The sequence below is a fragment of the Actinia tenebrosa genome, unplaced genomic scaffold (genome assembly GCF_029948245.1).
Source record: "Actinia tenebrosa isolate PJP-AT-01 unplaced genomic scaffold, QUT_ActTen_1.0 PGA_scaffold8__29_contigs__length_14323225, whole genome shotgun sequence".
Classification (NCBI taxonomy): domain Eukaryota; kingdom Metazoa; phylum Cnidaria; class Anthozoa; order Actiniaria; family Actiniidae; genus Actinia; species Actinia tenebrosa.
Genome location: NW_028292585.1, coordinates 11904419 through 11919978, shown reverse-complemented (window position 1 = coordinate 11919978; position 15560 = coordinate 11904419). Strand labels below are relative to the sequence as shown.

Below are 15560 nucleotides of genomic sequence, written 5' to 3'. Positions count from 1 at the left end.
CGATCAAAGTCGTTAGTGATATTAGAATCCACGAATCTGGATAGGTCACTCAGTGAAGCCTTAGAAGCAATAATGGAGTCGCTGTCTAACTACACGAAAGAAGGATCGGGTTGGGCAGTAGAGGAGGTTGAAGGAATAGAGATAAGTATGGCCAGGTACGTACCCATACGAGGGGGGAGTTACGTACCGCTACCAACGTGGGTAGAAAGGAAGAAGGCTATTGTAAACGTGAAGAATGAAGACAATCGATGCTTTATGTGGGCAATCAGGTCTGCACTGTATCCAGCAGAGAAGGATCCCTGTAGGACAAGTAAGTATCCCACAGACGATTTAGAGTGGGATGGCGTGGAATTTCCCATGCAGTTGATAGACATCCCCATATTTGAGGAAATAAACGATCTAGCAATTAACGTTTACGGAGTCAGAGAGCAGACGATAGTACCGTTAGTTCTGTCAAAAAGTAAAGGAGAGCGCGTACATTTATTCTACCACGGCGGACACTACTCATGGGTTAAACACATTAGCAGACTATTCTACAGACATACTAAGCACAAAGGCAAAAAGTACTTCTGCGACTGCTGCTTGCTGTCATTTACATCCTTAAATACCCTAAAGAAACACGATGAGATCTGCCGCGGAGTCGAAGAAGTGGCGCAACGGATCCAGATGCCCACCAACAAAGAGCTTTCATACGCAGACCATCAAAAGCAGATGCAAGTGCCTTACGTGATATATGCAGACTTCGAAGCGTTGATAACTAAGGAAGAGCAGAAACGTGGCGCCACGAATAAGGTAGGATTACACGAGATCTGCTCCTTTGGTTACATAGTAGTCAGATCAGACGGTAAAGCAAACCCTCCTGTGATTTACCGAGGTAAGAACGCAGCTAATGAGTTTCTAGAAGCATTGCGAGAAGAGGAGGGGGAGATTAGAGAACAATTAAGACGTCCAAAGAAGATGGAATTTACCAAAGAGAACCAGGAGGCTTTTACCAAGGCAAAGAAATGCCACATTTGTCAACATACGCTTCTCCAGTTTGGAAGACGAGCCAAGAAAGCGTGGGATGAAGATGGAAAGTATCTAGGAGAAGCTCATTTTAAATGCGGGAAGTATGCTAAGAAAGGTGAGAAGCCGGGAAAGCCCTCCACGCACTGCATTCACTGCCACAAAGCATTTGTTGAGGATTTCTATGTGGATAAGGTTAGAGATCACTGCCACATCACTGGTAAATACAGAGGAGCAGCTCATTGGAAATGTAATATAAACTTCAAAGTAGATCCAGAAATGGAAATACCCGTGTTCTTTCACAACCTCCGCGGTTACGACTCCCATTTGCTACTACAAGGAACAGACGGCTCCGACGTCAAATGCATACCCAACAACAAAGAGCGCTACATGTCCGTAACTGTGGGTAAGCTAAAGTTCTTAGACTCGCAGCAGTTCATGGCGGACTCCTTAGCAAACCTCGTAAAGTATAACACCAACTTTCCCATTTCCAGTCAATACGGCGCGGAAAGGAAAGGAGTCTACCCATACGAATACATGGACTCCTGGGATCGATTCAAAGAACCCCTACCACCCAAAGATCGCTTCTACAGCACCCTAAACGAGTCTGGTATAAAGGATGAGGAGTACCAGCATGCGTTAGACGTGTGGGAAAAGTACTCCTGTGAGAACATGGGTGACTACCACGACATCTACCTAAGGTCTGACGTAGTGCTGCTTGCAGATGTTTTCCAAAGCTTCAGAAAGATGGCTATGGAATATTACGGATTGGATCCCGCTAATTTCTACACGGCTCCTGGGCTCAGCTGGAGTGCTTTGTTAAAGAAGACAAATGCGCAGTTGGATCTCCTAACGGAATACGACATGTATCGGTTTATGGAAGACGGTATTCGTGGCGGCGTATGCGGGCCCAGCCGACGTTACGCCCGCGCAAACAACCCCTTAGTAGAGCACGACCCAGAGAAACCAACCACATACATTTACTACCTGGATGCGAATAACCTTTATGGTTGGGCAATGTCACAGTACCTACCTGTGAGAGACTTCGAATGGGATCCAGTGAAGCCGATAGACTTCTACATGCAGGTAGGAAAGGAGGAAGACAAGGGTTACGTCTTAGAAGTGGATCTGGAGTACCCAGAGCACCTGCACGACGAACACAATGAGTTCCCCTTAGCACCAGAAGCGATAGAGATACCATTTAAGCAGCTAAGTCCGCTGCAGAGGGAAATGTGCCCTGGTTACAAACCGTACAGGAAACTAACTATGAACCTGATGGATAAGAAGAAGTATGTGGTACATTACCGCAACCTGCAGTTCTACGTGCGACACGGAATGCGCGTAGAGAAGATCCACAGAGTCCTAAAATTCACGCAGGAACCCTGGATGCGCCCCTACATTGACTTTAACACGCAAAAGCGTACCGCAGCGAAAAATGACTTCGAGAAAAACCTCTTCAAACTGATGAACAACAGCGTGTTCGGAAAGACAATGGAGAACATCCGCAAGCGCGTAAGCGTAAAAATAGTCAGCACCAAAGAGGAAGCAGAAGCATACGTGTCACAGCCAGGCTTCGTTAGATACGTAGAAATGCTGAACTTCTACGTGATTCACATGAAAAGGGCAAACCTCTTACTAAACAAGCCCGTTTACACAGGCTTTACGGTGCTGGATCTATCGAAGCTGCTTATGTACGAGTTCTACTACGATAAGCTTAAGCCAAAGTACGGAGACCGCTGTCGCCTCCTGTACACAGACACCGACTCCCTAATTCTAGAAGTGCAAACGGAAGACGTTTACAAAGACTGCCTCCCCGACATAGACGAGTACGACACCAGCGGTTACCCGAAGGAGCACTTCCTTTACTCTGCGAAGAATAAGAAGGTAATTGGGAAGATGAAAGACGAAATGTTAGGAAAACCCATAGTAGAGTACGTGGGTCTGAAACCAAAGATGTACAGCGTGCTAAAGTTAGACGGCGTAGAAAAGAAAGCTAAAGGCGTAAAAAAGTACGTGGTTAAGAAGGACATTACGCACGAGTCCTACCTCAACGTATTACGAACACGCAAGGAACAGCGGCATAAGATGAACAGCCTGCGCAGCTATGGTCATCAGATACATAACGTCACGCAGGAGAAGGTGTCACTGTCTGCATTTGACGGTAAGCGATGGATGTGTGATGACGGAGTGCATACGATAGCATTCGGACATCACACGATAAGCAGTTCTTCTTTGACGAACCCACGCGTGGGACCATCATGAAGATAATACAAGATGGGCTGACCCTTCTTAGCTATCGCACTTCGGATCTGGTAAGTTTCCAAAGACCAATTAGGATCCGTAGCTCTTTTGGATCCTCCTTCTAATTCACCCGACTCATAGAGATATCGAACCGTGACATCGCCTAATCTTTTTTCCTGGGGGAAGACCGCCCTCGAACTTCTGATGAAGGACTTGTGTTCCACGTGTTTCTTTTTTATGGCATCCTTGGGTTTCATTCCCGTAGCCCTGGCCGCCTCGTTGTTCGAAGCTGCGACGACCTGGGGGAGCCTCTGAGTCCATTCCCTATTGCGTTTGGAGGGATCTTCCAGCTCTTTCCAATACTGGTACCCAAAGAGACGCTCGGCCAGGGTCTTATTGAATCTTTCGACGATGCTTTGACCCCTGTGGTACTCTGCTTTAGCTCTTCTAATCTTGGTGTCGTGGCCTTTCAGGGTCTTGGTAACCACGCCCATGAACTCTGTCCCCGCATCCACTTGCAGCAGCTTAGGCCATTTCAAGACGCGCTTATAAATCCTACCTAGGGCTTCTGCGACTTCCCCAGAATCCTTGCTGGTTATGGGTTCGGCGTCCTTGTATCTGCTTGCGATATCGACTACGGTCAAAGCGTATCTATAGGTCTTTTTTCTCACCTTATCGTGCGGCAAGAAAAGCAAATCTGCCTGATGAACTTCATTAGGGGCATTTACGGTGAAGCTGGGCCTGGGAATGTACTTGGGCACGGGAAGATAAACCTGCCAGAGGGTTTGTTTTTTCAACCAGTTCTTAGCCGTTTCGTCTGATACCCTGGCCGCGGTCGCGAGTTTCTTGATAGCTGACGCTCCTCTCCAATAGCCTTCCGGCCCATAGTAAATCCTTTTAAGTTTGTCCTCTACGCGGCCCATTATATGAATTCCAAAACAAGATTGATCTTACGTCCGTTAAAATCCACCGTCTTTCCGTCCACTTTAATGGTGATGTTTATGCTTTCTACCAAATTAGATAAGTCATAGCTCAAAGAAATGGGAGTGTATTCTACTGGGTCAAATGGATTACCTTGGGGCAGAAACTTGGACATAAGAGAAGACTTTTCTCCATTGTTGTAACTATGAACCAAATCGCAATAGACTTCGTAAGAGGATGCGACTTTCCATTTTACATCATATGTACTGCCGCTATTTATCGTGGTACTAGTAAGGCCCAGGAGTTCTACCAATGAACTGCCCTTTAGATTGGCGCTTCCACTATTTTTCTTGAGTTTCATTTCATGGGGTAATCCTGTGGTAAGAGTGTATCCATGCTTCGCTAGCTCCTTAGCCAGTGTTATTGGGGTGTAATGGGAATCTGGTATTTTTGGTTTGGTGCCGGAAGTTCCGATGACAAAGCCATTAATTAAATTATACCAAGAATTGTACAAAGAGCAACTAACCAACCGAACCTTACAGGCTTTGATGGGAGGATTCAAATACGTGGTAAAGTCATTCTTGTCGCTTTCCAAAAAGACGATCATTATATTAGATACGCCAAAGCCACGCCTCCGGCCAGCCCTGCGACTCCTACGAAGACCAGCTCACTATCTTTTTGTTTCTTAGAAGGCTGGTAGTAATTCTTGAACTGAGGCTTTTTTAACGCCACTGTGGGATGCGCTTGCGCATAAAGTTTGAAGGCGTAGTCTGTGTTTTCGAAGTTCTTGTCTGCCTGCATTTTGTCTTGGTAGTTCTTATCCAACCAATCCCTGTAAGCTTGTCTTTTTTCATTCCAAGCCGCTACGTCCCTTTGATATTTCTCCAGCGCTAAGTCGTGTCTCTTTCTTTCGGCGGCACCGCTTTTGTCGCCTCTAACTAATCTATCCAAATATTGACCACCATAATTAGCTCCAGTGAATGCTAAGGCTGCAATGACTCCACCTGCGACTAAGCTAACCATTATACATTAGGTAGGTACTTTTCCTTCCGTAGATAATCCTTTACCATGATAGCCCCGCCAACGGCAGCGGTCATCTTAGCAAAATTAGCGAAGCTCTTGCTTGGGTCTTCAGTAAAGTCTTCTTTGAGCACTTTCTTACCTACCCAACCAATACCCGCAACGATGGAAGTAATGATAGCTGCTTCTTCAACAGTTTTCAACAACGCGGTCGACATTATATTACAAAGCGAGAAGGAAAATCTAGGTCGCCACGGGTGATAAATCTACTCCATTTCAGGGATCTTACTCTTTTTCGTCTCTACAGGTGCGTGATATGTTGGCGGCACATGCACGGCCTCCCACTTTACTTCTGGCTTCATATTCCACCATTGTAAGTAAAGGCTGCCCGCTGCTATAGCAATTCCTAACGCACCAATGACGTACCCAGGATTAATGGAGGATTCCTTTTCGTCCTCCACCTTTTCCACCTTCTTTGCTTTGTTCTTCTTATTCATCTCCGCGAGCTTCTTTCCCGCGGCAACTCTCCCTGGAGATTTAGCCTTGGTGATTCGTCGCTCCTCTACTTGAGGGGTTTCCTCCGCCTTCGATTCTGCTTCACTCATTTATATCTAAGGACTTGAAGGACTTGATAAGTAACTTAAGACGACTTGACTAAGTACTTAAGGATGACTTAACTAGGTACTTGAGGCGACCTGGGTAATTCCCGCGAATGACTTGACTAAGTACTTAAGGACGACTTGACTAAGTACTTGAGGCGGCTTGATCAGGTACCTCAGCAAGTGCCGCCTGAAAGACCTTTTCAACTTCTCTGTCCTTTTTGAAGTCCTTCCAAGATGTTCCGAAGGAACCTAGTACCTCCTTCAAGTCGACGTGCTGAGCTACGTGCAAAGCCGCAGAGGCGACTGCCATTAACTTACCGCACTTCAAAGACAACCACCCACAGGTTATCTTAAGTTCTTGGGCGATGACATAGTCATCTCTTATGTCCTTCTGTAGTTGCTCCACGTCGTCTATGGGCAGCGCAAGTCCAAGCAATTTAGTGGCAAGTCGGATAGCGGAGTCTGCTACGGCGTCCGTGGTCTTACTTGCGAGGGCAGCCTCGTACCTCTTATGGAACTTCTTAACCTCCTCTTCTGACAGCTTATTAACCTGCTCATGGGTGAGTTCCTTACCTATCATTTCTTTACACTTCCCCGAAGACACAAGAATGTTAAGTTGTTCCTTGAGGTTACTTTCATCTAACTGTGTGGGGACTTCATCTATGAGCTGCTCAATGTCCATATACATTAGGAATCATAGATTCCAACCTCGTACGGAAACCTCAAAGAGAAGATCATCTTGGAATGTTGGTGCGTTTTTAAATGCCGCATGTATTCGTGCAGCTGTTCCTTGCTTATCTCGCCGCCGTAGTCGCTTAAAATGGTTTCCAGGTCAGACTTGCTCGGAGTATAAAATACTACGAGAGAGCCTATGTTTTCCCTAAAGGGCTTAGAGACGCTGGTAAGCTGCTGGGAAAGCAACCAAACGCTGATATTGTCGTGTCTGCCGCTGAAAGCGAGCTTCACTAATTCGGAGGCGCGTCTTTTTACGTCGTCCCCGCAGGCGATGTCATCCAGTATGAGTAAAGTCTGCGTATCTTTAGGGAATTGCTTGTGCCAGAACTTCAAATGGCTGGATAACTCGTTAGGATCTAAGATATCTACGAAGAAGTCGTCATCTTTCACTCCTATGCCTTCCCAGGTGCGGTTATTCACGTAGGTGGGACAAAGCAGCACTATGTAGTCAAAGCGGTATCTAAAGGGTCCTAATAGCTGCTCCACGATGAACTGGGTCTTTCCGCAGCCGGTGGGTCCTACTATCAGAGCATTGCAGGGAATATGATTCGGATCCATTATATATACAATGGACCCAGTGGAAGTAGTAAGAAGGATTGCCACCGACGCAAAAGATAAAAGAGACACCATAGAAATGCAAAGGGAAGAGATAGACCGGTTAAAAGAGCGTGTACAGGAATTGTACGATGAAATGTGTGGTCTGAAGCGTGCAGAACGGTTTGGCGCGCTTTTGACAATGGCGACGTGGGCTAAGGAGTCCATTAAGGACTTCATTCGATATCCCCCATAGATATATGGACTGCATTACGTGCGAACTACCTGCTGACTGCATAATCCCTCCCAAAACACCGATACCCAAACCGTGTAAAAAATACACCTGCCGCCACTGTAATAAGGTATTCTCTGAAGAAGACTTCGTTGGACATTGGTGTCCCGCGGATACTAAAGCACAAAGGACTTTAGACGACGTTCGAGAAGAGTAAGAGGTCGCAAAGAAGATCTTACTAAACCCCAGCAAGAGGAATTAGCATAGGTCTTTCTTTTTTATTGTTATTTTGTTAAATGCTGCAAAGAGGTCTCAAGTAAGGACCTATTTTTTATTGTTATTTTGTTAAATGCTGCAAAGAGGTCTCAAGTAAGGACCTATTTTTTATTGTTATTTTGTTAAATCGAAGAATGGTTAATATGATTATCTTTTTGCTGGTTTCAACGATGAGAAAGAATGATACCTCATCTTTTAATGGGGGCTTAACAAAATAACAAGAAATAATAGACCCTATCCTAAAACCCTCTTACAGGGTTTAACAATTTAACAATAAAAAATAAGGTATATATAATGAAGTGCGTGCAATGTGATAGAGCTTTTAGTAGCAAGCAGCGACTGCAATACCATCTTTCCAAGAAAGTCTGTCAAAAGACCATCAGCACTGTTTGTGGCGACTGCGGTAAGGAATTGTCCACCGTACAGGCCCTACGATATCACCGCGAGCATAGAGTCTGCCTTAAAGGCCATTGCCACCGATGCGATGAACCCCTCTTTGAAGAGAACTGGCATAAATACCGCTGCCGACGTTACCACCTCGAAGAAGTCGTCTGTGAAACCCACGGCGATTTAGCAGAGCGATGTTGCCCCCTTGAAACCAGCCGGGCTTTAGTGCTGCGTAAAAAAGAAATAGACCAAGATTTCGTATGCTTTGACGACTACGAAGGCGTAAGATGGGAGAACCGAGAATACTGGGATGGCATCTGCGATAAATGTGGTTGTCAACGCAGCGGTCAACATATTTGGTGTTGCCTGTACGAAGGTCCCAAGCCTTTAGACCATTACCTTGCAATACGAAAAGAATGGTCTAATATATGATGTTACCTTACATCGCAGCGTTCACAGGAGGAGTCTTGATTACGATATCAGCTAATTTCATGCCGGAAAAAATGAGGTCCGACGTAGCAGACCAATACTTAGAAGCTCATGAGGACGACTACTAATCACACAATGGATTAACCTCCGCCTTTCTTTCAACGTCGAACTTCCATCGACCGTTGACTTTACCATAGCTACGTATGTGAGTGTACTCTTCGCCTTGCAGTACGTACCGTACGCAGTCAGGAGCCCATAAACTGTACTCTTGGCTGCCGTCTAAGAGGACCAACCTTAAGCGGTTAATGTCCTCGAAGACGACGTAATTTTTTATTTTGTATGCGATGCCAGGTATTAATTCGCGCCAGTGAGTTTGTTCAACTATCATTATATCTATGAAATATTTTTTGGTGCGTTTGTAGTGTCTCCTGCGATTTGAAAGCCTTAACACACCAAGGGCAAGGTATGCGAATGCCGTCGACGTAACGGTCGATTTCCCTGCATATTAAATCGTAATCGTTGCAAACCATCGTAAGATAACCATTCATTTCATATTGCGTCAATACCGCTTTTTGTTTGTCGGACAATACGCCGTTACCCTTTGGCGTCTTCAGTTCCAGACAGAACCCATTGTATTTCTTATGGGAGTCAAGAACTAAGATGTCGGGTTGGCCTGCCTGGTAGCCCTTTTGCCAGCACTTTATCCTTTTACTGCTGGTATCTTGCAATTCCCCGAGTCCAGGTGCTAATATCAGCGTAGGGTGAAACCGGCGTACGTAATCGATGACCTTCTTATGTAAGTCAAACTCATTCTCGATCTTGAAGACCAACTTATTTGGACCATCCAACGAGTACTTTCCCGTCTTCCTTAACGTAGGTAGGACATCCTCGAAGACCCAATCTTGAAATGCCTCTGCTGTCGGTAGCTTGGAGCTAAATATTAACTGATACAAACCAGATTCCGTCACGTACAGGGATTGTGGGTGTGAACCAGAAGGGAGGCGATTCACCTCTATTCTAAATTCACTAAGCCTCTTCTTATGCTTATCCCGCACGTGGACTTTAATAGCATCTTTGGTGTCTGCGTAACCTAATGCCTTTGCTACCTCCTTTGCTTTAAAGTACAGCTTATCGCCTTGCACTATGCATTGCAGTTTAGTTTCGTTGTTTTCGAATACGCGGAGCATATTATACGTAAGGGATATTTTTATCCTCAGTCATCCTAGTACGCAACGCTTTTTAGCTGATTCATTTCCACGCTCAGTTGCGCGTCTGAGACTACGAAGATATACGCGTTGATCTTAGTAGTGTCGCTGGCATGTTTGGTGCGCTTGATCTCCAACGTAATACCGTCCTGGGTATTTACCAGCCGCAATCCCTGACCATGTAGGTCTTCGTCGTTCGTCGTGCGCATGTCGATCCACAGCGCATACTTATCCTTAAAGAATTCCTTTGGGTCAATTTGGTCGCCAAACTTACGCGCGACTTCCCGGTACATATCCGCGGGCTTTATCCCTTGTGAGTAAACCTTATTAGGCACTCCGTTGATGCTAACACCTACGTTGGTAATGTTAGGATTAAAGAACGCCTCGGAGTCGCGCAATCCTGCCGTGTATGTCTTTGCGAACAGCAACATTATCCCTGTAAGGCTGCGCCTGGGAAGGTTAATGCTTTGGTTGATGACCTCTTCGACGTTGTTCGTAAAGCTGAACGTCTTGTACATCACGACGTGATCGTAAAGGAAAGCCTTCCCGGCGCTGTATTCCATACCAGCGCTACGTGCTAAGTCTTCGCTGTATACCGTTTCATACTGCAGCTCTAAGTTAGTAACGGAGTATGGGTGGACGGCTGAGGAACTTACGTCCTTTCCCTGTAGGATGTTCGTAGTGTCTGCTAGGGTTACTTCGAACTGCAGCTCGCTTAGCTGCCTTGGGTAGTATGCACCGTGGTTCGCGATAACTTCGAAATCTAATGGAACGACATATTTAGTACCATAAGCCGTCTTTATTTCGTCTTCTCCCGAGGCGCTGTCGGTTGCGCTTCTTACCTTGCGTATGGCTTCACTGGCGATTCCCTGCTCTATCCTTTGCGCGCGGTCAAATGCAGTCAACCATAAGTCCTTGTACGTGGTATACAAATCATACCTATTTAAGTCCAAGAGGGATTCCCCTGCGAACTTCACCCGCATCTTTGAGACAATGTTGCGGCCAAGGTCGTTGACAACGTAACGCGCGTCCGCAGTGCTTGGTTGTATTGCTAGGTCAAACCTTAGCGCCAGGGTGCCAGGAACCAACACTAGGTTATCCGTTAGGCGGGGCACGCCTACGTACAGGGTTTCCCCTGGCTTAGCGCTGCTGGGGGTAAAGGTGACACGGTGAAAGGTGCGTTCTGCTTTCAGTCCGCCAACCTGCTTAGGTAATACGTTGGGGTTTAACTTTGAGCTTATCATATATAATGGAAGTAGAAGGAACGGATTTTGACCCCACCACCGAAGAAGGTCAAGTAGACATTAACGACGAAGAATACGACGCATGGACTAAAGGCGCGGAAACCGACCCCCTAATCTACGATATGGCTCTAGAAAACAAGTATGGTAATAGATGGAAAAGCTTCAAGGCCGCCTTGAATCGCATGTGGCAATCAAAAAACCACGGCAGCCCCGTCCCTGAGTACTTGGAGCTTCAAAACATAGAGCAGCCTGAGGCAGCCGCGCGGGAAACTGTAGAGTGGGCAACGCAAGAGTTAAGGATGCGTCACCCCCACATTGACACTGACGCGATAAGACTCACAGAAAAAGGAAACAAAGTCCTCATAAGCGTCAGAGACCTGAGACAACCCGACAAAGACCGCTGGACGAAACCACAGCTCCTTTTTGACGAAAATGGCTCGATCAAGGTCAACGTGGCAAGATTAAGGGGCTTTCAAGAGGCCGCCCGAAGCATGTTAGAAGGTATGGAAGCATTGAATGAAAGGATTGCGCTAGAAAAACGCGCTATCGAACTGCAAAAAACGTTAATGGAAAGGGAAACAGAGTATGAAAAACAAATACAACAGCTAACCGATGCTCAAAAGAAAGAAATCAAGGGTAAAGACGAGGTCATGCTACAATTCAAGCGAGAAGCTGAAACGGCTTTAAACGAAAGAGACCAAGCCAGACAAGCCTTCAATCTTGCTATGAAAGACCTGGATATCAATAACGAGGAAGCTAAGGACTTACGGACCGCCATAACTAGGTCTTTAGAGGAACGGCGGCAGTTGGTTGCCGAAATTAACACTAAGGAAGAACAAATCCGACAAAGAGATCAGGCCGTCGAAGACCTGGAGGGGCAAATAGAGCGACAGCAGGAAATAATCGACGACCAAACCCGTCCCGAAGAGGAACGGGAAGCAGCTCAAAAGGAGGTGGAGGCCCTCGAGGTACGCCTTGCGGAATTACAGGCGCAAAAGGAAAACCTGGAAAGAGAATTGGGGCTTACCACCAAGGAAAAGGTAAAAAGAGCCCTTTTGAAGTATGGTCTTCCGCTGGCATTTGCGGTCGCTATTTCAAGCGTAGTAGGCGTGATCTTGTCCGCGCTTAAGGCTACAGGCGCGGGCGTAAAGAAATTAGGCAATGGGCTGACGGACTTGGGAAAAAAGATGGCAGCCGGTCTTCCTGGGCTGCTGGGTAGCGTTCTTGGCCTGGCACTTAGGGCCGGCGGCGAACTGCTAAAGTTTGTGGGGAATAACATTTGGATATTAGTCGTCGCTATCGGCGTGGTCCTCCTGAAGAAGATGAGGGGTTGATCTTATCCTTGTATGTCATGTCGGGCTTATCGTCGTCGGGCATCCGAGGCGTCCTCGACTGGGGATAAGTAAAGATAGTATTCGCACCGCCTTGATAATGCGGAACTAGTGGTATGGCTGTTATAGTAGAAATGGTTTTATGATTCCAAGTTTCATTGGGGTTGTTAGGTAAACTATTTATGAAAACCGTGCGGGTGCTAAGCCTACTATCTGGGAAAAGTTGTAGCTTAGCGTACTCGCAATTAACCACCATTTGAAACGTCAACACGTAAAACGCCTCGATACTATATCGATATGGTTGCGCCGAGAAATGAGAAGGCTCTCGATTATTAGCCGATATCCTAAAGGGCGCCAAAGGCTCATTATTCTCATCTATTAATCTAAGTCCTATATTAGATTGATACGCTGTGGAAAAGTTAATACTACAAATGATCAGTGCAAGACCTCCAACTTCAACCCACATTCCAATATCACGCCAGCCGCGATGCTCAAGATCCTTATCTGTTAAGTAATAAACATGGTGGGTTTCCCTCTGATGTGGATTCATATATTTAAAGACTAAGCACTGTCAAAGTGCTAATGGTTAAGTGGTTATAAGCCGCATCTCTTTGATTTTCTATGCTATTCACGCAAACGCTCCCTGAGTCGTCTACTCTTATTTGTAGCTTTACCTTCCCGTGACAGTTAGTGACCATATGAAAAGTCCAAGTCGTAAGATTCTCAGGGCTATTCGGTGGCGGCTCTACGGAGAAATGCACAGGCTCCCTGTTGTTCGTCTTCGCACGCATGGGCTGCAGTATGCCATTCTCATCCAGGAACCTAAAGCCCACGTTGGCATGGCCGGTCGTGCCAATACAAATACTGCAAAGGATTAACTTCTTTCCTGAGTAATTCAAATTCACGGACATGCCCGTGACATCAACCCAAGATGCTTGGGTGTATTTTTTCTCACCTGTGTAAGTCGTATAGACACAATCTACTCCAGCTACGTAGGGGTTGTTCATCGCCATATATAATAGCTCAGACCAACACCCGCGACTGCTAAGCTGGCTTTTAGTAAGTTATGGTCGTATTCCTCGGGTATCGTAGGCATAACATGGGCCTTCTTCGATGGTTTCTTAACTACGGGTAGCTTCGCTTCGTGTGACTTTTTTGGCTTCTCTACGAAGTGAGGAATGTTCCTAAGAGTGTCAGAGTTCACGTCGTTCACCCCAAACTTCATATCCTTAGTAGCTCGCTGCAGCTTGTTGTTATAACCCACAACGGAATTGGTGTTAATAACCAAATTACTTGGCATTAACCAACAACCAGGCGACAAAGCGTAATCCAGTCGCACTTTAGACCGCTGCACCGCTAATTGATATCTCTGCACCGATTTAGATATGTCATTTTCTATTATTGCAGACTCAAATAAAGTTAGGAATTCTTGTTGCGTTTCCTGTGAAGCGCCTTGGGATCCAACAATGGGGTTGCGGGTATTTACCTGCGCTCCCAGGATGCAGTACACGAATGCTTCTATGCTACGGTTAATCCTGGCTAGGTTTCTTAGACCTTTTCCTTTCATTAACACGAACGGATCCCAAGTGCCGGGGTAGTTTGTTTGAATTCTAGTAATTAATGAATTATTGCCCTTATCACCACCCATATCGCTAAACTCTAACTCATTACTTGGGTATTCCTGATGTCCGTAGTCGGCTGGCTTCTCACCATTGACACCCCAAACATAAACTATGCCTAGTCCATGCGTCTTACCCTCCTTATAACGAAAGTCTTCTTGCTGTGGTTTGAACTCATTAATTAACCTTTCCAGGGCTGCGGCGTCATATCGGTTATTCATTGGATTAAATGCCTTATCTCCCGGTAGGGGTGCGTTAAGCTCCTTCAACAACCTCCTTACCGTAAAGGCAACGTGAAACTGCATAATTGGAATGTGAAACATGTCCGCGGCAACACCACAACCTTTAGTGGCAGCCCAAATAGCAAAGTCTAACTGCTGCGGCCAATACCGCATATTGGGCCCTGCTAACCATTCCCTGGCCTCTTTACCCGACGTATGCTTCAACATCGTATTCTTATAGATATTTCTTAGTATTACGTTAAATGATTGTTTACCCACTGAAATCTTCAGGTGCGTTACCAGCTTTTCGAAGTTGTTTACACCACCTTCAGCATCGTAAAATGGGTAATCTTCCGTGGTTAACAATAAGTTTCTAGGAAAATTAGGTGCTTTATGCTCGGGGTTTGGTGGCCTTTCTTTATGAACGGGGTGTACAATCGTCAATCGCTGCACCTGATCACCTACTTGCTCCAGCTTTGAATGTTTCAAATCCTCATTGCTGTACATCCTAGAGCCGTTATAGTAAATCCCATCGGGTCTTCTTTCGAACTTACTAGGGTCTGCATGCGGAAACATCTTCCTAAAGGCCCTCCAGTTCCAGTAATCCCGGTTGTCGTGATGTGGCTGCTCCTCAATATCATTCCCAAAAGCGTCGTACATTAGTATATATAATGGATGTTATACCATCAGCACCTAAGTTGTACCCAGATGTTCCCTATACTACACCTAACGAATTAAACGCTGAAAACTTTCGTCTGAATAAAGCGAACTTAATCCTGGCTTACTTGGAAGGGCAAACAAAACACTATGAAAAAGTTAGGAAGAAATACGTCAGAGCCCGGAGTACGCTACATAAGATTGCGATAACTTCAGGATCCATATCTGTTGTGTTAACGGGTTCTGGCGTTGCTACTTCGCTTACCGGGCCGGGAATAATTGTTGGAGTTCCTTTGGCCGGCGTTGGGGCAGCTTGTGGTATTATTTCTGCTGTTGCTACGGGTATTATGAAACAGTTGTCAAGCAAAATATCCAAGCATGACACTACAATAGCTCTGTCAAGGGCTAAAGTAAATACTATCACTGACCTTGTCTCAAAGGCTTTGCGTGACAGAAAGATAGACGACGTAGAATTCTCGCTTATTCTGACCGAAGAAGACAAATACGAGAAATTAAAGTCGGACATAAGGAATAAAAAAACAGTCGTAAAAGATCTTTCCGAGGAATCTCGCAAAAAGATCTATCAAGAAGCGAAAGAAGAGCTTCAAAGAAAGCTTGCTCAGTAAACATCTGCTTTGAAAAAAGCGAGACAGGATTTCATTTACATATCGAACGTCAGTCTAGAAATTACGCGTAATATAAATTCAGTGAATTATTACGCGTAATATAATTTCAGTGAATTATTACGCGTAATACGAATTATTTGGCGAATTATTACGCGTAATATAAATTCAGTGAATTATTACGCGTAATATGAATTATTTGGCGAATTATTACGCGTAATACGAATTATTTGGCGAATTATTACGCGTAATATGAATCATTTAGCGAATTATTACGC

General features: G+C 45.5%; 1 protein-coding gene across 1 annotated transcript in view; it reads right to left on the bottom strand.

Moving 5' to 3' along the window:
• Positions 1–15560, bottom strand: part of LOC116290325 (uncharacterized) — a 29342-nt gene that overhangs the window by 12466 nt on the left and 1316 nt on the right. The gene's annotated exons all lie outside the window — the stretch shown is intronic.